Here is a 22,388-nt window from a genome sequence, read left to right on the forward strand (position 1 = left end):
AGAAACTCTACAAGTGTCATCGGGTTATCGTCAATCAAAAGGCTTGCTTATTTTGGCTATTCAAATTATTTCAGTGTAACCACAAGGTTGTTTTTGTAAAATGGGGGAATGGGGGAGGGTGTTTCTGCAGTCATAGTAGATGTGATAACAGAAGCAGCTCAGGGAGAAACCTGGAAGATACTGTCATACACACTCTGAAGATGGAGGAGGGGACCGTGAGCCAAAGAATGCAGGAAGCTTCCAAAACACTGGGAAAAGCCAGGGAAAAAACCCTTTCCTAAGCATCTGAAAGAAATCTGTGTTGATTCCTTGATCTTAGGATTTCTGAGCCCAAGGGGTGTAGGACTGTGAATCTCCACTGGAGATGCTGCTTGTGGTACCTTGCTACAGCAGCAGGACAACCTAGTGTAACCCCTTAACCAAGTACTGTAGACTTATTTGATTGGCTCGGCCTAAATCACGTGCCCAACGATGGCAGGACTGTTGAATCATCCAGATCGGACTATAAATCAGGGAGAGGCAGGGGTGCAGGGGGACGGGGTGCAGGGGGCAGGGGGCAGGAGGGTAGGAGGGCAGGGGGACGGGGGGCAGGGGGGCAGGAGGGTAGGAGGGCAGGGGGACGGGGGGCAGGGGGCAGGGGGGCAGGAGGGCAGGAGGGCAGGGGGACGGGGTGCAGGGGGCAGGGGGGCAGGGGGGCAGGGGGACTACTTGAAGAGAAGCTGAAATGCACTCACTGGCTTAGCAACCAGATGCCTGGCCAGATGGCGGCACAGACCTGTAAGCCCAGTTCTCAGGAGGCCTCACTCTGCACTCATCATGCTTCTTTAAAAGTGATCTAAATTAAAGGATAATTCCCATCAGCCATCATTGCAGTTATGTGGAAGGAAATATATAAGCCTGATTTCGTAAGCAAAATATAATATTAGCTCTTTTCGCAAGCCTTGTTTCCATGGAAATAAACATCAACATGACAGGAGAGATGCACTGTGGCTGCATTTGCTATGGTTCAATAAACAGCTATTTATCTCTTTAAAGAGACAGGATTCATTTAGGCATCTAGTCTTCACGTGATAAATGATTGGAAGATTACATGAGCTTTATGGGATTGGAAACGGTTGATGTCCATGAAGAAAAATTGTTTTCATTCTGTGCTATGATTCCTAGATCCTACTGCTTTTTACATTAAGATGCAATTTCAGAAAAATAAGTCTAATGCTAATCTCAAGGATCTAATTGGATAAAACTTCAACCCTCTGCTTAATACAGAATAAAGTAAATCAGGAAAAGTATGCACGAGTCCTGTTCCTGTTTCCGGATACAAATCAATCTGCTTCTTACAGCACGGCACTAAATCACTAGCCCATCCATGGACAGTGAAAAGGCTGCTGAGAGAAATGGCATTAACTGATGAGCTTTGGGTCCTATAACCAACTTTAAAATGTGTTCTTGATGAGGTATTGGATTTATATGGTAAGGACTATATTTCACCAATCCCACCCAATACATCTCCACTGCCATCTGCACTAAAGACGTATTAAGCCTCCATGGACCTTTGACTGAGAAGTTTCTAAATAAATCAAGGGAAATGAGCATGGCCTATTTTCCAAGCCCCGCACATCACGGCAGCTTGACAGAATGAGTACAGTGTTTGCTTGCTTATAATCCAATAATATCCCTTAATTTTTGCAAGATGTGGAAAGCGGTTTGATGGACCACAGGAAATAAATTCAGCTATTTCATGAATAGAGTGAGGCATGAAAGACTACAAAGAAGTGAGGAACATTTAGAGAGCTGCGTGTCCTCCTTTCTAAAAAAACAAGGCTTCCCTTTCTTCCTCTGATTTTAACAATAAATGTAGATTTCCCCAAGGAGCTTGTATAACTGGTGCCTACTCCTCTGGTGTGGTTCTACCTATCCTTGCTTTTTCTGTATGGTTCTTACTTCGTTTGCACACCTAACTAGTGTGAAGTGGAAAGATGTGGCCGCAGTTTTCACTGTACTTGCTCTGAAGAGGCTCTGAAGAACACAGAAATCCCCAGCCAAGCCATTCAGTGTTGGTTCATAAAGAAAGCTTCAGGCACTCCTTCTGTAATTGCCCTTCCTAGTCCTGTCTCCAAGCCTGGCCTGCAGGGCCTCAGCAGCAGCGGCAGCTCACTCTGCTCTATCCTGAGGCTTCCAGAAGGAACAGCTTGGCTGTGGCATCACAGCTTCCTCAGGTTCCTGCTCTTAACATGCATATGTGGGTGCGTGCATGTGTGTGTTCTGTGTGGTTTGTGTGGGGGGTATTATGTGGGTGTGGGTGGATGTGGGTGTGGGTGGATGTGGATGTGGTATATATAAGTGTATGTGTATGTATGTATGGTACATGTACTTGTGTATGTGTGTGATACATGTATGTGTGGTGTGGATAGTATGTGTATGTCATGTGTGTGTAGGTGTGTGGTGTATGTGTGGTGTATGTATTATATGTGCGTGGTGTATGTATGTGTATGGTATATGGTCTGTGTGTATGTATGGTATCTGTGTGTGGTGTGAGTTTAGTGTCTGTGTATGTTGGGTGTAAGTGGCATTGGTGCTGTGTGTGTGCGTGCATGTGTGGTGTGGTGTATGTGTGTAGTGAGGTGTGTGAGAGTGTGTCATGTGTGTCATGTATGTGTGCGTATGTGTGTGTGGTGTATGTATGTAGTGTGTTGTATGGGAGGATGAAGTATGTGTCGAGTGTGTGTGGTATGCATTGTATATGTGCATAGTGTAGTGTGTGAACAGGTATGTTGTATGTGTGAACTGTGTATAGAGGGTGTGGTATATGTGTATGTGTGGTGTGTGAACAGGTATGGTGTGTGTGAGAACTGTGTATAGAGGGTGTGGTATGTGTATGTGTGGTGTATGTGTGTAGTGTGGTGTGTATGTATGTTTGGTGTGTGTGTAGTCTCTGTGTAGTGTGGTGTATGTGATGTATGTGTGTAGTGTGGTGTGTATGTATGTGTGGTGTGTATGGTCTCTGTGTAGTGTGGTGTGTATGTATGTTTGGTGTGTGTGGTCTCTGTGTAGTGTAGTGTGTATGTATGTATATAGTGTGATGTGTATGTATGTGTTTGTAGTGTGTGTACAGTGCATGATGTATGTGATGTGTGTGGTGTGTGTGGTGTGTAGTATATATGTATAGTGTGATGTATGGAAGATGTAGTGTGTGTAGTGTGTTCTGTGTGTTTGTGTATTTGTGAGTATGTAAATTCTGTGTAAAGTCAACAAGTAAGTGTTTTACTCTCATTTCTTAAGAGAATATCAGTCTAATGTGCCTTTTTGAGGATATCATAGGTCTATGTGCTTCCCTGCCTGAGGAAGGAAGAGTCTAAGAATATAAACAGATTTTTGATGCAGTTTCCAGGTATTTCAAGTGGTCCACTGGTAAGATTTTGTGATTTTTGCTTATTTATCCAAGGAAATCCTGCTCAACGCCCATGCTGTGATCACCACAGAAAGCGTGTTTGATGTAAGTGGTTATTTTAGGTTTAGAATCAGCATATGCTTACAAGTACAGACCCAATCAAACCCTATATTCTTTTCATTTGTAACATGATAGAAAATATAGTTGGTTCTTGGTTTTCAGTTTACATGACATATCATAGCTCAAAATAGTAATTTCTGTTTCAGGCTGGCAAGATGATTCGTGGGAAAAGCACTTGCTGCACAAACCTGGTGACCTGAGTTCAATTCCCAGAACCCATGTGAAGATGGAAAGAGACTCCATCAAGTTATCCTCGGGCTCTGCATGTAAGCTGTAGTGCCCCTCTTCCCTCATACAATGTGCATCTGTATTAAAAATAATAAACAACATTTCAAAAGCACATTTCAATGTCAAATGTAGATTTTAGTTCAGTTGCTACCCAAATTCAGGTTTCCAATTTCACAAGTAGGAACTGTTAAAACATACAAGCCCATGAAAAGAAGCAGCACCATTTACTGCCTTATTTGTCAGTGGAGCGTTGGTGAAGAGGCCTATCCAATGTGGGAAGAAGCAGAGCACCTGCCAATAGCCAGCTGAGGCTTTCTCGTCTGTATGAATGATCCCTAAGTCATGCAGGAGTTTCCATGGGGATGACCAGCCTGAAAGAGGGCTGAGCAGCCTCGGGAAAGACAGTGTGCTTTGGCGGAAGCACTGAGTTAGGATCGGACTCAGCTGGAAACACTGATGCTGAACCCTGCCTGCCTAGCTACCACCTCCTCACACAGGACTTTCCCTATCATGACAGAGGCAAGGACAACAGGATGTATCATTTCCTGTATCATTTCCCTGAGACTTTCCACAAGTCTCAAATCTGGGGATTAAACAAAGGCAGAGAGCAGAAAGTGAGTGAGTTCTGAGGACCCAAGAATGGAAACATCTAGAAATGCCTGGCTGGAATCTAGGCCACCGCGGGGTCACCGGGCAAGAGGAAGCCCAGAGAGAGCGATGAAATTCCACATTACAGTTGCCAGAGAATACACGGTGCCCAGGTACGTTTGAATTTCACGTAAGTATTTAAGCATTTTTTTTTTTAGCATGTGGCATAAGTATGACACTGAAGATATCTGTGCTTTAAATCCATTATTGAATAGCCAAGTTTAACTGAACATTTTATTCTATAATTGCTAGCCTGGCATCCAATCCAAACACTGTGCCAAAAACAAGGGTCTGGCATATAGGAGAAGTGCCCTGCTCATTGCAAATAGCAGGCAGTGCAATCAACTCTGAGTCAGCAGAGGGAATGTGGATGCAGGGGTCATGGATGATGATGATCATGTGGGAAAATAAACGGAAGATTTTTAAAAATGTGAATGCTGCATCAGGAAGACATGGACCATAAAGATGCCAGAATGGTTATACATTCATTTTCACGTTCTGTAGCTGCAAGCAACATTTGGTTCTTAATAATGGCATGATAAAGACAACATAAGTCCCCCGATGATATGAGCCATTTGAATTGCCCAGGTATCCAAGCATCCTCAGCAAGCACAACAGACACACAATTTCCTATTACAGCTTCAAGTACCAGGAATGTTTCCCCCAAAGCCCTAACACATTGTTTCCTGAACCAAACGAACACATGAGATTAGAATAGAGGCTATTTATCTCCAGCTAGGACCCCTTTCTTTGTCACCCAAATCAAATTCCCTTATTTTTCTCAGGACACTGCAACAGGTTTCTGAGGGCTTTTTTCCCCTGTTGTGCCTCATGCCTAATAATTTATATTTTCTATCTTATTCAAGCCTACTAAACCCATTTGCTCTTTAATGTATGTGCATTTAAGACTGTGTTTTTCTTCAACCTGGAAATACCATTTCATCCTCACTGCCCCCCAATTGCTTGGTCTCTTTCTTCCAGCGTCAATCTGTTCACATACTCAGGTGGAAGGTAACAGCACTAAATTAACTACCTCTGACTGACTGGCTATTGCTCATGTCTTTCTGGATCTCCGTCCATTGGAGACCAGATGGTCCTCCTAAGATGGGACTACATTTTTATGTTTTCTTCTTTATATAATACACAGCTGTCGGTAATGAAAATGAAGTAAACATTATTGGTCTCCTAAGAGCAATAATCTACTTATTGACTCCAAAGTGTACCTTGGCTAAAAATACTTCAACCAAACCTATTATTGTCCAAAACCCAATTTCTTCTTTAAGACAAGGAAGACTTAGGAAAAGATGGTCTTTCAGAGGAATGTGGAACAATGAGGTAATGTCCAGGAGTAAAACCAGAACCACAGACTGAAACATTGGAACTTGTAGTGCCAATGCCTGTGCTTCCTACAGAGCAATAGACCAGCTAACTTAAGATTCCGGTGTAGTGAACATCCTTTTAAAAAAGCAATACTAGCCAGGTGGTGGAGGCACATGCCTTTAATCCCAGCACTCGGGAGGCAGAGGCAGATGGATCATGTGAGTTCGAAGCCAGCCTGGTCTACAAAGTGAGTCCAGGACAGCCAAGGCTACACAGAGAAACCCTGTCTTGAAAAACTAAAAAAAAGAAAACTAAACAAAAGAAAGAAAGCAATGTTAGAAACCTTACCACACATGAAAATATAGTAAGTTTATGATTATTTTACATTTCAAAAAACTAAAAAATGCATTTAAAAATTTCAGTAGCTTGTGCTACTTTGATAAAGTAATCAGGGTTCCGGGGTTCATTATATTTTCATGCACATATCTTATCTGCTGCAATCGTACCCTAAACCCAGTCACTCATCTCCAGCTTTCTCTTGTACCTGATCCAATTCCTCTTCCTAATCACCTATCTTTCCCCAAATATTTCTTCTGTCACACTTTTAAAAGAGAGATTGATTCGGATTTTTTTATGTCCATAAAAGTACATATCTGGAAAAAATATAAGGTATTGCAATTGCTGGGGTTGATCTAAATGTCTAGCATGGATCTATTATGCTCCAACCATGAAACCAGAAAAATTTCAATATTTAAAGTAGATCAAATCCACTATAGAAAATTCCACACATGGAGTATAATAGTGAGAAAGACCAAAGATGCAACCCCACATCTGATAACCTCAAAAAGCTACTTTGATCCTAAATGAACAAACTAGGCTACAATGTTAGCAAAGTCAACTGTGGGTGACACACAGAGGATGCTGGGAGCACAGCGGCCTGTCCAGTGGGGAAGGGAACTGTTAGAGAGCAAAGCAAGTCAAAGCCTACCTTCCATTTTCCTCCTACCTTCTAGGCCCCTCCCACTGCTCCCCGGTGCCCACAGCCGTATCTGACCCAAAGAGGCAGTTCTCAACCCAGTCACCATGTGTGACAAATTTCTGAGCAGGAAAAGAGCGAGGTGGTCTAAGCACAAACAAGTTCAAGAACTGCCATATGTGGCATCTGTGGCTTGTGTAGATAAACAAATGTCCAATGAACTACCTCTTTCTTCACTTCGATTCTCACATCCCAAAGGAATAAAAGTAGAATCATCAATTAATGCTTTTTTCTTATTTTCATATGGTATTACTGAGACATAGATTTAAATCATAACATAAATAAACCAGAAAGAAATGCAGGCCTTATTTAAGTTTTATTCCTTCTCAGGTCTCTGAGGGAGGTTGAAGACCAGATAGTTTAGTTTTACCATCAAGGTTAGTTGGTTAGGGGATAAGATTTTTTTAGATCAAGATAAAAGATTAAGTTAATAGAGAAAAGATATGATAGATATTGAATTTCATTCAGAAATTTAGACCCAACTAGATAGGAAAGATGTTTGTTTCAAGTTTAACAAATACAAATAGCCAAATCACTATGAATGTAACATTTATATAACTCATTATTTTCTCATGGTTCTCCCTACTGTATGTAGTTTGTTTTATTCATGTGTAATAAAATAAATATATATGTTAAAAAAAGAAATGCAGGCCTTTATAGGAAAAGCAAAAATAACTTAGAAATGAATGCTTATTTACACAAAGGAAGGTTTGGGATGTGTTTTATACAAGTTTATTTGTATCTTTCATTCTCTAGAAATTCTTCTGTACATAAGCTGGAATTTTGAATGTTTTAGTTTGATAAGTTTGTGTATGTATATGTATTTGCATACCTATGTTTGCAAGTGCATGCATATGCATTGTGTACATATTGTGTGCAAACAGGTGTGTATACATATGCATGTATGAGGGCATGTGTGTGTGAGCATGCATTTTGTTTGAGTGTGTATGAGCATGGATATACTTCAATGTTCATGTGTGTGCTTATAAGTATGCATGTGTATGCTTCTGTGTGTATGTGTAGGAATGATATGCACATACATACAAATGTGCGTGTACATATGCATGTGTGTGTCTGAGTCTGTGAGCATGTATGTGTATACATTTGTGTAAATACATATATGTGAGTGTACCTGAGCATGTGTTCATGTGAATATATATACATATGTGTTAGTGCAGAAAAAAGTCACACATAACAAAGAACTGGTAAAATATCACCAGAGTTACTGAGGAAACCAAAAATTAATGGTAGAGATAGGAAAGTATCACAGGCCACAGCTAAAGAGGTAGAAGGTGGAATGGGTAGCAAAAAATGTTATATTCATACATGTGTGGGCACATATGTGTGTGCAAGTGTACACATTTGACTTGTGCATGTGTTTATATGTGTGAACTGCTCATACAGGTATGTATGTATGTATGTTGTGGCATGTGTATGTACATAAATATACGGGTCTGGTCCTATGGTGTGTATGTGCCTGTGTCATGTGAATTATTCATGTATTTGCTTATGCATGTATATGTGTATATGTGTCTGTTTATACATGTGTGTTCATGTATATATTCTTATTTGTATACATGTATAAATGCTTGTATGTATGTGTACAAGTGTGACCTTATTGGCTCTGTGAATTTTTATTAGTTTACCTTGTGCATATTGTGCACATGTCTACCATGTAGTGGTGAACCTGTGTGGAGGTGTGACAAGTACATGTGTGTGCATGCATTGTATAAATGTAGTATGTCCTTGGGTGCATGCTTGGGTGCATGTATGTGCATATGTGTGTGTGGTTCAGGATATGGTTGTTGAGGATGATGCTCATTCAAATAGCTTTTAAACAGCAAAGGAAAAATGAAATCCCAGGACAGATGAGTGGTTTAATATAAGCATGCTTTTGTTGGCAATAAAATTATTTTTATCCTGATTTCATTTGGCACCAATAATACATGAAGTGTTGAACAGAAAAATGTCTGGCCAAGTACTTTTCCATTTTATCCAGGAGAGGAAACAGCCATCACATGTGGTACTTGAGGTTAGTATGCAAGGGCTTTATGTAATTAGGACATTAAAAGTTCTCATCATATTATATATGGTTTAGGAAATAACTTCAACTCCTCTGCAAAAATTATATAAAAAGCCATATGCACAAAAGATCAAGTGATCTTTCTCACATTCCCAGAAGTTGGTTTTCAACAGCAGGGCAGCAGAAGAGTGGGAAGAAAAGGAAACAGGGCCAAGGACAAAGCCAAACAATAGTCACTTTATGGACCAGTTCTCATGAGAAACTAAAAAAAAAAAAAGTTAGTTATTCTGATGGTAGTAAAACTTTCCACTATTGGGGAAATTTTTCTGCAAATATTTTTTAGGACATTAACACATGGTAATAGATCAATAAATAGGGGGATATTTATATTATCACAAAAAATCACACATAACAAATAATTACTAAAATATCAACAGAGTTATGAGGAAACCAAACACTAATGGTAGAGATAGGAAAGAGCCACAGGCCACAGCTAAAGAGGTAGAAGGTGGAATGGCTAGCCAAATGTGATAAGGTGCTGGAGTAGGTCACTAAATCTAAAGTTTGTTTAAATAATGTGAAAACAGAGCAATTCTGAAGCCCAGGAAACAGGATCAAGAGACATTTGTGCTTGCTCTTAAACCTGGAGAAAAAAAGCAGTGCAAATTTGCTGAGTTGAGAGTGAGGGTGACTAATTATAACATGTACACTTTGGACGACACAAAGCAGAGAAGAGGAGGGTTTAGAGACGTTGGTGTAAAGGGCTTTACGAGATGAGGTGGCCTTGAAGATGTCAAATCATGCTTCCTCCTGATAAAAGATGTAAAGGAGAGTGAATGAGCTCACAGTGCTTCAGAGATGAGCCCCCCCATCTTGCTGAGTTGATCGCATCAAGCAACAACAAGGAGAAGACGATGACCAGGGAAGGCTGTGAGTCAGGCAAGCCAGGTAGCACTGATGGTTAAGGAATCTACATAGTAAATCATGAAATTTTATATTGTAGTCAAAAGGCAAAGGTGATGGTTGTCCACTATATGCCAGTATCAGGGCAGTTTAGCAAGGAAGAGAATATCGAAGCTCAAGTGTACAGTGAACACTGGTGGAGTCTGCAGGTGGGTGTTCAATGGCTGTGCACGTGCGTCTGTTATCTGATCACCAACGTCAAGATTCTAGCACCAGAAGTAGCTTCTGGACAAAGTCTGCATGGTGATTGGTCAGGAAGGGTAGTGATTGCTGTCTCAGACAGTGACCCTCCATGAAACAACAAAAAGGGCAGTGCAAGCACTCAAGCACTCACATGTCAAGCTGGCTGCACAGTCAGAAGAGGAAAAGAGCACATTTACTCTGTAGAGACAGGGCTTGAGTAATGTCCTCCGTCTGATGGGATGGGAGGTTATTCACAGCCGCTGGTTGTCCTGAGCTCAGATCATGTGATGTTTCATACAGCTAGGATAGTAGACAGATGACATCAGATGGAGTAGCAAGAGTTCAAAGCTGAAGACTAACCAGACTAGAAAAGGGAACAGAGACAAGTGCCAAACTCTGGGTAAGGAGGTGAGTTTGTGTTCGCGGGTAGAGCAAACCCATAATCACTTTCATTTTCTGAGAGCACAAGCAATCATCAATGAGCCTGAAGGGAAGAACAAGTAACAGAGATGGTCAAACCATGCATGGCTTTGTGAGGCTCCAAGCTTGCCTTTCACAAGCAAAACATCATTTTATCCTATGCAACCTCCACTCATATTCTAAAAGAAAAGTGTGTGTGTGTGTGTGTATGTGTGTGTGTGTGTGTGTGTGTGTGTGTGTGTGTTAGACTAGAAGAATTCATTATGTAGGCCAGGCTGGCTTCCAACTCACAGAGATCCACCTGCCTGTTTCCCAGGTGAATCAAAGAACTAAATGCTCAGCCGTATTCATAATCTTTCAGAGGGATTTTTCACCTTCAGTTTTAATGTTTTAGTTATCTTTGCACTTTAAAAAGTGCAATTTGCACATTGGTGAGTGTTGTTCAGTGTTTTGCCCATGAAGTAGATCTAATATTCTTGGTTCTGTGCCTCGTATTATTTAACAGTGCCAAACTCTTAAATTGTGAGGTTCATGAATGCATCTTATTTCCCCAATAAACCAGCTCTCAAAATGATTTTCGTTTTTACTTTCAAAAATTTAGACAAAGAAGACTCTATCTGAGAAAGGGTGAAAGTATGAAAAAAGAACATGCTAACACAGAAACAGAGTAGCTAGCAATGAGTGGGAAGGAAAACAGGCATTAAATAAGAGAATTATCTCAAGTGTTCACAGTCCCAATTTCAGGAACATATACAGAAATGGTACCTCTATCTCATTGATTTGAATGTCAAAGGAACTGGAATTCAATTACTTGTACACTCAATGGCTCATCACTCACAAATAGCAAGAAATGAAATTCAAATGAATTATTACCCCGGGATGTGCCTAAGTAATCATTTTCATTTCCTGTAAATGATGGCCTTGTGTCAGTCTGGCTGGCTCCCATGGGAGCCAGCAGTGTAATTGGATCTCATTATTTTAGTTAATCAATAACAAAAATGATCAACTCTGTGGCTGTTCCATGTCACTAACTCTCTGATATTTATTGAGAACAAATACAAAGTAAACAAAAATTCCTAGTTCAGTCATCCTGAACATCATAGACATTCAACTCACTTCTTAGCTTCCTTATCATTGAACAAGCAAAGGAGAGATTTGTGAAGACCAGTCAAGTTTTAAATCCTTTTGCCAAATGCTTGTGTAAAAATACCAAACATTGTTGTTAGAAGAAAGTATTTTGACTCCCTTTTAAAACTTTTCAATAACAACACTCAGCACTTCAGTCAAATTTTTTATCTGGAGAATTGAAAAGATGACGAACAATAATTTGGCTATTTCATAGAAGAAAGTATGCATAAATTAGTCCTAGTTTATTATGTCAATCCAATTAGCTAAATCTGTTGTTTGAGAAATGACCCAGGAGAATATTAGGAACAAGGATGAATATCAAATTGAATTTATGCTATCTTTCTGTGGTGAAGTCATGAAACCTCTTTTAAGGAATATCAACCAATAGATAACAGAGTCCAGTGTGTCACAGGAACCTTTTTGTGCTACCACTAAACGCTCTAAAAATGCACAATTTATAAGCTTGCTATAAAATTTGACATATTTTAGAAAGTTGTAATTGGGCATATTTTACTGCAAAAAGAACATTTCTGCAGACCAGAAGGAAGGAAGCAAAAATCAACAACAATATGATAATGTGTTTGTTTTTGTAATTTAAAGAGATTTAGAAGTATAATCGATACAAAACACTGCCCTGACTCCACCCAGACCTACCTAGACTTGAGGCAGTGACAGCCCAAGGCAGGCAAGCCTGGCCACCAGAATCCAGCCAGCATCTATCCCTGGTTAGTAGAACCTTCAGGCAATATTTATTCAACCTTCGTATGGAAGGAAAATTCTATTACTGCCTAAGATAAAAGTCACAATTTTCTATAAAACCTAAATTACCACTTGCCCCCAAAGTAAGAATCCAACCATTTTATCACAGTCTCGGTGATATTTTAATCAACTCCAACCAACTACCATTTAATTTTTAGCTGGGTAGATAATTACAGCTGGGCATTTCTAAGCATCCGTAGGTGAAGGACTGGGCAAGGCACATATGGAAACTTCTAGGGGCAGAATATGATGCAGAAATGATTCCTTAGATTGCATATGAAACGAGCACGTGGTCACAAAACACTGACTTGCATTCTGAACTTTTTGAATCCTCCTGTGTATGGGTTCTGCATAGAGCTCTCCTGAAAGGTGAGTGTACTTTATTTGTTTCATATGACACAAAAATTCTGCTCCCTCTTTAAAAATACCTCCATGATCTCTTCTTCCTATATGACAAATTCTGAATTGTTTATGCTTTGATAATGATCTCCTCATCTGTCATGGACTTTGTACTCTACTTTCCACAGAGACTATCAATCGTCCCGAATGCTCAGTTTCCTTTTCTCTGTTAATAACAGAACCTCGAGGTTCTAATCCCTCAACAACAACACATAGGAAGATTATGAACTTGAAATCAGTGCTAGCTACATGGTAAGAGCCAATCTCAAAAAGCAAAACAAAATAAAAACATGTATGGAAAGGAAATGTGCCTAAACTTCTGTGTTCAACATAAGGGGAGATTAAAATGGAGAAACCACACCAGCATTCGATATGGAGATGTATAAAATATTTCATAAACGACCATTAAAAGACATATATGAATTTACATGAAAGCAGGAAAAGGGCCTCTGAGGCAAGAGTACAAAGCAAGATCATAAGAGAGGTAAGAGAAATTGATGGCTTACTTCCCTAACCAGGGAGAGAGCTGAGCTTCATACACAGGGACCAGTGGCAAGGCCTTGGCTTGTGTACTTGTTGCCATTTTCATTGTGACTTTGTCAGTATAAAGTTCAGAACTAGTTCATGGTGTAACTGTCAAAAGCAAGTAGAAATCTATAGCCTTCCTGGGTATAATATATTCTCTCTAACGCTTCCCCCAGCCCATTTCCATTTCCTTTGCAAATTTAGATATTTCCTTCCTCATTGTAAAAACTTTGCTTTGCATATATATTGCATTTATTTATTCCTAGCACCTAAGTATTTGTAGAACTATCCATATGCATAAAAAAGAAATGATAAATGTTTCTATAAGTAGCTATGGGATTTCTGACATGTATTCAAAGTTCATTCAAAAACCATGTAGAAAATATGTTAAACATCAAGGCTTTTATATAGATATTATAGACTTACTGTTAGGACAAACCATAAAATATTGCTTCTACAGTCACAAGAAACTTACATCATCTTTTATGTTAGAGCCTTATCCATGGCCCTATATTTGGTCACAATGTTGTTTGAATTGAAGACTTTAAATATTAAAACGCAATTATATTTTCTTTCCATTTTCCTTTATTCTCCCAACTCCTTCTATGAGCCATCCCTTGCTCTCTCTTTCAGATTCAAGGTCTATATTTTTCTTTATTTGGTGTTGCACATATTATATTTCTAAATATATAAATACAATCTACTGAGTACACATAGAGTCAGATGTGGAAATGTCACACCTATGAAGTCTCATCAACATGGGCTGCCTAAATAAGACCTGAACAAGGAGAGTACCAACAGACATGCTAACACGGAAGGCATAAATCTCACAGAGCCCCAATGCTACTGAGGAATTCTGATACTGGGGAAAAAGTAATGTTCTCTAGCGGAGAGTTCCCTATTCAATATGCAATACCATGTGATCGCCCTAAAATAACCCTGTCTTTTTTTTTTTTAAGGCCTGTTAACTTTCTGAAACAGAAGCCTCCAGGTCAGGGTCTCCTTCAAGAAGTAGAGGACCCGAGACTCCTCTTCCTGGAGCCACCTATGTTTTCCAGACATCTTCAGCAGAAGCAGTCAACCTACATGGTCTCTTGTCAGGCCAGGAAAGCTGAGTAACCGGGGGATGGGGGAGGTGGAAGGGGGGCAGTCTGGAGCAAGAGGGAGGTTGAGATGTGTCCAAACCCTGAAAATCTTGTCCTGAGACCAGCCGAAGTTGGACTGCTTCCTCCCTGCTCTGGGCCTGCAGGTCCCAAGGCATGGAGCCTTGTGACCCCACCTCTGTCACCCTTAAGGCATTCCTGTAATCTGGCGGCCAGATTGCAGATTAAACTTTCTCTCTCCTAATAAGGACACGTCCAGCAAGGACCTAGAATTCCGCTTCATGCAAATGAAGCATTCCCAGCCTCATCCCAGCCAAAGATGTACACTCACCCTGAAAACCCCTACCCACTTCCCAAGTTTATATAGCCCTTGTTTCCTCCAGTAAAAAGATCTGTTTCATCGCAAGCTCTGGAGACAGCTGTTCGTCCTGCACTCACGCTGACTGAGATCCTGCCTAACCCACTCACCCTGGTTAAGCTTCACTCCCTCCTGTCCAGCCTGGGGTGCAACAGTATCTGAATGCCCTGAAGGGAAAAGCAGACCTCGGACACCCGCCTTTCAATGCTTGGGTCCACTACATCACGTAGGAACGTTGCAGACACCTTCCACCAGCGTCTCCATCAGGCCTGCCTGTGGCCCCTAAGGATTTTGCTCCAGGATTTCAACCAACACAACATCCCCAAACAAGTAGGAGAGTTGATTTCTCTTGCTTAGTCCTGCCTATGGATCACTCAGTAAGAGCCAATGATATGTATTTATAAACATAAAGTGAGCATCCTCTGGGATAAAAGTAAAATATTCAACATTCAGATTATGGGCATAGAAGAAGAATAACATAGCAAAAACATAGAGAATATTTTTAGTAAAGTCACAGAAGAAAACTCCCCAAATGTAGAGAAATATTTTTCTATTCAGGTACAAGAGGCCTACAGAAAACCAAATAGACAGGAGCAGAAAAGAGAGTTAAAATATTAAGAACAGAGAACTAATAAAGGGTATTGGATGCTACAAAAGGAAAGCTGAGTTCCTTACAAAGGCAAGCCCGTGAGGACAGCACCTGGTATTCCACAGAAGCAGTTCAAGCAAAGGGGACTGAAAAGATGTATTCTCAACAAAAGTATTAAAATTTAAAAAATAAAAAACTTTCCATGATAAAAACAAACTAAAAAAAAAAATTGAACACTAACCCAGATATTCAGAGGACAGTGGAAGAATTACTACAGTCTGAAGACAAAGATTAACATATGCAAGATGTTAGGGAATAAATAATGCCAGTTAATCAGAAGAAGTCTAAGAAAACACTACAAAAAATAAAATAAAGTAACAGTAAGTATATCACAATTCTAGGCATATATGCACCAGACACAGGTGTGTCCAATTTTATTAAAGAGAAACTTCTATATATAAAACTATATATTATCCCTCAGTACAGTGGTAGTGGTGACTTCAATACCATACCATAACCTCAAATAGTTAGATCATCTGGACAAAAACTAAATGGGAAATTTGGAGTTAAATGTGATTATTATCAAATATGCAGAACATTCTACACAGACAGCAAAGAACCTACATTCTTTTCAGTATCCTACAGAAGGTTTTCCAAAATCAACCACATAAAAGAAGTCTTATCAAATAAAGGAAAATAAAGATACAGAAGAAGTCTTAACAAATATAGGAAAATTTAAATAATATTTTTACATTCTCTCTGCCTACAGTAGAATGAAGCTTGATTTCAACAACAATAGAAATGATAGACCTTATGGAGACTAAAAATATAATGTAAAATGGAAATTGTACCAAGGAACGAACATTTTTAGAATTGAGCAAAATGAAAATAAATTATGCTAAGACCTACGGGATAAAATGAAGACAGTCCTAAGAAGAATGTTCATAGTACTAGAGGTCTGAATAAAATATAGAGAAAGATATCAAACTAATAAATTAATTATGTATCTAAAGGTCTTTTAAAAAAAAAAGAACCAACAATACTCTCCCAAAAATAGACAGGAATCTAGCCAATGGACAGCACATTCTTCATGTTTGTGTGGAGAATGGGACTGACTCTGACATGAACCCTGGTGCCCCCTATTTGACCACTTCTCCTTGGTGGGGAGGCCTGGTGGCACTCAGAGGAATGGTAAGCAAGCTACTAGGATGAGACCTGATAGGCTGTGATCATATGGTGGAGGAGGCTGTCCTTTCTGTCACAGACCTAAGGGAGGGGAATAGGGTGAAAGAGGGAGGGAGAGGGAATGGGAAGATACAAGTGACGGGATAACTATTGAGCTATAATCTGAATAAATTATTTAAATAAAAAATTTTTAAAGAGATAGTCAAAATTGAAGCTGAAATAAATGAAATGGAAATAAACAAGATATAATTTTTTCTTTGAAAAGATATATAATGTTGTCAAACATGCAGCAAAATTGACCAAAAGAAATTAAGGAACCAAATTAACAGAATTAGAAATGAAAGGAGAAACATTATAATACATACTAAGGAAATTCAAAGAATCAGGGCATAAATCAAAAATTTATACCCAAATAAACTGTAAATTTAAGAGAACTGGATGACTTTCTAGATGCTTATGACATATAAAAGTTAAATCAAGATGAAGTAAATAATATTAACATACTTTAAATAACCAGTAATATAGAAGCAGTAATTTTAACCCCCTCAAGAAAAAACAAAAACCACATGGATTCTACCAAAGAAAAACTAATACCAATACTCCTCAAATTATTCTGTGAAGTAGAAAAACAAGGAACACTTCCAAATTTATTTTTACAAATCCAGTTTTACCCTAATAGTAATACCAAATAACGACCCAACCAAAAAAAGGAGGGTAGATTGATAAGCTAATCTTTCTAATATAGATAGACACAAAAGTCTCAATAAAGTACTTTCAATCCAAACTCAGAAAGACATAAAAGACATCGTCCACCATGACTAAGTCGACTTCATCCCAGGGGTTCAGGGATAGTTCAACCCACATAAATCAGTAAACATAATCCACTACATAGACACAAGAACACAAGTCATAGAGCATGCCCACTGATTTGACAGCTTCATGAATGTGATGAGAAAAGTCGTTCACTTTGTGACAGGATTTAAAGTCTAATCCAGGAAATAAAACACATACCCATACCAGCAATAACTATGACAAAAACCTGTGGCTCATTAGGTCATAATCCCCAGGGAAACATCCAATACTGTTATTCTACTAAATGGACATAGTAATAAGCAACTGGATCTGCAAGCAGGCAGCAAAGAGGGAGCACAGTGGGAATGTTAAGAGACTTTGGAAAAACTCAAATTCTACCTCCTCCACAAGGCCTTAACTCCCAATAATCCTTCCCAAACCATCCCACAAATGGGTTGAGGATCGAGTATTCAAACATTTGAACCTACGGATATTGGCATAAAGTTATTGTGTAATTCAAATGCTAATTTCTATGTGTCCCCCCCCATATCTGGGTGCAATCCTTGTTCTGAGAATCTCCTGTCTCAATGTTGAGTTAACACTGCTCTCCAATTGTCCCCTGATATGTCAATAAAGCAGCTTACAGACATTTGCTGAGCAGGGGAGAGAAATGGGCTGTACTTCCTGCCATAAGGGAGGAGGTGGTAAGGGAGAAAATAAGGGATCCAGCCACAGAAGAGGAGCAGGAAACGTCAGGAGAGATACAACTAGACCAAAGGAAGAACTAAAAGGCAAGTAACTTGGGGATGTTGGCAAAGATGAAGTCAGAATAGCATAGAGGGTTAAGAACCGACCTAAACTGCTCCAGATTGTGCTGTGAAGCTTATTATTAAACAAAAATAAAAATCTCAGTTGGCCTGGAGAGATGGCTCAGAGGTTAAGATCACTGGCTGCTCTCCCAGAGGTCCTAAGTTCGATTCCCAGCAACCACAGGGTGGCTCACAACCATTTATAATGAGATTTGATGCCCTCTTCTGGCCTGCCAGTGTACATGCAGGCAGAGCACTGTATACATAATAAATAAATAAATAAAATTTTTAAAGAGTCTTATTTCTGTGATAGCCTGGTTAAGAGATAAATTTAGAGAAACAAACACAGTATTGTTAAAATAACCTTAACATATGGAATTCATTCTCATTCAACCTACCACATTCCACTCCCTATAGCCATAGGGACATAGCCAAATCATAATGCAAAATGCACTTAGTCCAGCTTCAAATTTCCCCATAGTGTTTCATTATCAACCGTGTTTAAAAGTACCAAGTTCACAGTCTCTTCTCAGCCACAAAGCAATCTCTTAAGAGCAACACCTGTAGAATAAAAAGTAAATTACAAGTGTCCCACAGACAGTGGTACACATTGTACATTATCATTTCAGAAAGGAGGAATTTAGGAATAATGAGGAAATACTGGACCAAAGAAAGACCAAAACCTAGGAGAAAAAAATTGAAATCCCTTAGCTCTATGTCAGGTGTCAGTTGCCTTAGCTGTCTCTGCCTCCCCAACTTCTCAGACGGCAGCATATTTCTCTCTCTGGGGGTGTTTCTACTCCATGTGTGTAGCTCTCCTCAGTAGAGATCTCGTGGCTCTGCCATGTTGAATGTCTTGGGTTCTCCAACGCAATCCAAGCTTCACTCAAAGCTTCATGTGATAGCTTCTGGGGGCTTCCACAGAGCGACTCCCTCGCCACACCCACAGCCTCACCAGACCTCCATAACCACAGAGAAATATTGCATGATCTCTTTCCTAGAGAAAACGTTGTCAAGATCAGCTGCCTGCTTGGGGTAGAGCTTTCCTTTCTCTTTGCTTATTAGAAGCAGAAATTTCCTTTACTTTCACAGATTTGAAACTTAGCTGGATAAGGTCTTGCCCTTAAAGCACATCTCCCTGTATTCCACTTAGGATTAGTCCTCTCTTTAATTTCTTTATCTTTCAGCATAAGCCTTAAATACAACATTAAATTTCTTAGTGCTTTTTTCTCTTCAAAATTTTACAGTTTTATTTATCTTTTTTTGTCCCACTTGCTCTTTTTCATGATATACCTTCACGGTTATTAGTGATTATACTAATAACCATATGACAGAATCAGTATTATGCTGCCTTGAAATATCCTCTGCCAACAAAGTTAGTACATAATTTTTTTTAACTATCCATGGGAAAATTCTCAGGACAGAGGCAGAAGGCAGTCACGTTCTTTGTCCATGTATCACAAGAATGGTTTCTACCCTACTTGGCAACGCTGCTCCTTTCTGAAACCTCCTGAAATGTGCCTCCACAGTCCACATTGCTCCAGGCACTATTTTCTCACTATCTTCTACGTTTCTACCAGGGCAAGGCAGCCCATTAGTCTCTGCTTATAGCATTCAACCACTTTTCTAGTCTAGAGTCCCAAAAGTCCTCCACATTCCTCACAACAACAACAACAAGCAACAACAAAGCAACCAAAACAAAACAAAACAAAAAGAAACAAAAATAAAAACAAACAAGCAAACAAACAAACTGAAAACCCTGTTCAGGTCTTTCACAGCAATAGCACGCTCCCTGGTACCAATGTCTGTCTCAGAAAATTTTCTATTGCTGCGACAAAATACCATGACCAGTGAAACTTATAAAGAAATTATTTTGGCTTATAGTTTCCAAGAGTTAGCATCCATGATGATGGAGCAAAGACAGCAAGAACAGCTAAAACCTTATATCTTGATCCAGGATGCTGAGGCAGAGAGAGTTAATTAACTGGGAAGGGCATGGGCTTTTGGAACCTCAAAGCCTCCACCCAGTGACACACCTCCTCCAACAAGGTCACACCTCCTAATCCTTACTAAATAGTCCTACCAGCTGAGATATCTCATTCAGGTATCACCTAAAATATTCCAACATATGAGCTTATGGGGGTCTGTCTCATTTAAACCACCATAAGCACATACTGCTTTTGTGGAGGAGCCAAATAAAGTCCTACAACCTATGTCGGGTAGTTCACAACCATCTGTAATTCCAGATCCAGGAAAATTAGCATCTATGTCCTCCAGATGCACGTGTCTTCCTGTACATATACCCATACACAGACACCCACACATACCCATAATAATTAAAAATTTTAAAAGAATCTTGTTTTAAAATGTTGGCAAGCAGGGCATGATGGTGCACACCTTTAATCCCAGCACTCGGGAAGCAGAGGCAGGTGGATTGCTGTGACTTCGAGGCCAGCCTGGTCTAAGTTAGTCCAGGATAGCCAAGGCTACATGGAGAAACCCAGTCTCAAAAAGCCAAATAAAATAAAATAATGTTGGCAATTGTGATTGTAGAAGAATGAATTAGAGACAAGGACTAGAGAGTGGATTTGATTAAAACATATTGTATACATGTATGAAGTTCTGAAACAGTTTTTAAAAATACCTAGATGCCTGATAGGCATCTAACTCCTCAAATACGTCATTTTGAGTAATGGCTAATTTTCAAAATATGACCTTGTTTCAATATTACCTATTGGGAAAAAAAAAAACAAAGAAAGCTAGTCTGCATTATTTTTCAAATTTGCCTAAATGCTTTCTAGGAGGCCTAAGATATATACTGTTCTGAAAAGGTTTTAGTGGTGGTTATCCAGGGCCAGCTCTTTGTACTGTTTTACTGAAAGATTTTGTACAACAAAACTTTCTTTATGCGTCCTAACCTCGTCTTCTGAACATTAAAACTACCCTTAGTAATTTTCTTGTTTTTCTTGCACTGACTGGAATCATGGGGAACATTTACTTATGCTGTAGAAACACATCTTAACTGTTATTTTGGCTGACAGAGCAGCTTTGTTTCTGTCCTCCTAGCCTGACAGCAGCACTTGGAGGCGTTGCCTATGTGATGCCAGTGAAAGACCCAAGAATGCTGTTATTACAAGAATATGACATAGGTTGAGGGTTACTTTATTTTTCATTTATTGACTAAGGAAAATTAATGCAATGTTAAAGCTTGAACATTACTTGAGGAAATCAACAGAGATCGTGCTGTGGTTATCTTCCAAAATGAATGACAACATTTTCATCTAGCAATGGTAGCTTTAGGGCAACATCAATTTAAAGCCATGATCCTTACATGGCTTACAAGAGTGAGAAGGTTAATGATGAGTGGCTGTCCTGAGGGAGGCTAGATAAACATGGCTAAACATTAAATTGTTTCCTGGGAAAACCAGAATTACTAGATCACATTTTTGCAGAATCAACCACTGTGATTGTGCATGTATGAAAGAAATGAAGGGATAGGCACCCTTCCTTTACTGGAAACACCCACGAGTCTCAATTTGGGTTGATAGCTACCTTGATTTAAAAAGAGACAAAAGTAATGTTAAATCTCTTAACCGCTAAATGAAAACTGTTGATGCATATTTCACTTCTTCTATACCATGATGTTGTTAAGATGCTTCTAGAATATCTATAGGAGACAACATCCTGTTTGCAAGTTCACTGTTGGGCTGTTGCTCTACTACTCAGCATACTCGTGGTTCCTCCATGTGCTAAGAACAGAAAAGAAAGCCCACCTCTAAAATGGTTTAAATTTATTCTTCTCTCATACAATATAGCCAGACCACAGTTTCCGCTCCCTCCATTCCTCCCTGTTCTCCCTTACTTCTCATCTTCTCCAGATCCACTTCCCCCATTTCCCCCAGGAAAGACCAGGCCTCCTAGGTACCACAACCAAACTGGGAAAGGCTGGGAAAGCCAACCAGGTAGAAAGAAAAGTGTTCCAAGAACAGGCAAAGGAGTCCAAGACACACCTACTACGAGTGTCAGGAGTCATGCCCCCATCCAAACACCAAGCCAACAATCATAACATACATGCAGAGAACCTAGCGCTGACCCATGCAGGCTTCATGATTGCTGCTTCAGTCTATGTAAGCCCCCAGGAGTCCTGTTTGGTTGATTCCTCAGCCTGATCTCTCTGAGTGTCTTCAACTCCTCCAGCTCCCACAATTCTTCCTCCTCTTCCTTGGGGTTCCTCAAGGTCCAAGGGGAGGGACTCTATGGAGACCTCCAACCTGGGCTCTCTCTCCACCTAATATTTGGCTGTGGGTCTCTGCATCTGTTCCCATGAGCTGCCAGAGGTATCCTCTCTGGTGACAACTAGACTAGACACCTATGTATGCATGTAGCAGAACATCATTAGGATTCATTTTATT

At 39.7% G+C, this 22,388-nt stretch overlaps 1 long non-coding RNA gene across 1 annotated transcript in view; it reads right to left on the reverse strand.

Moving 5' to 3' along the window:
* The window catches only part of LOC311599498, a 173,556-nt gene that overhangs the window by 101,614 nt on the left and 49,554 nt on the right, over positions 1–22,388 (reverse strand). The gene's annotated exons all lie outside the window — the stretch shown is intronic.

This window comes from Acomys minous (assembly GCF_964271855.1).
Source record: "Acomys minous genome assembly, chromosome: 6".
NCBI classification, from domain to species: domain Eukaryota; kingdom Metazoa; phylum Chordata; class Mammalia; order Rodentia; family Muridae; genus Acomys; species Acomys minous.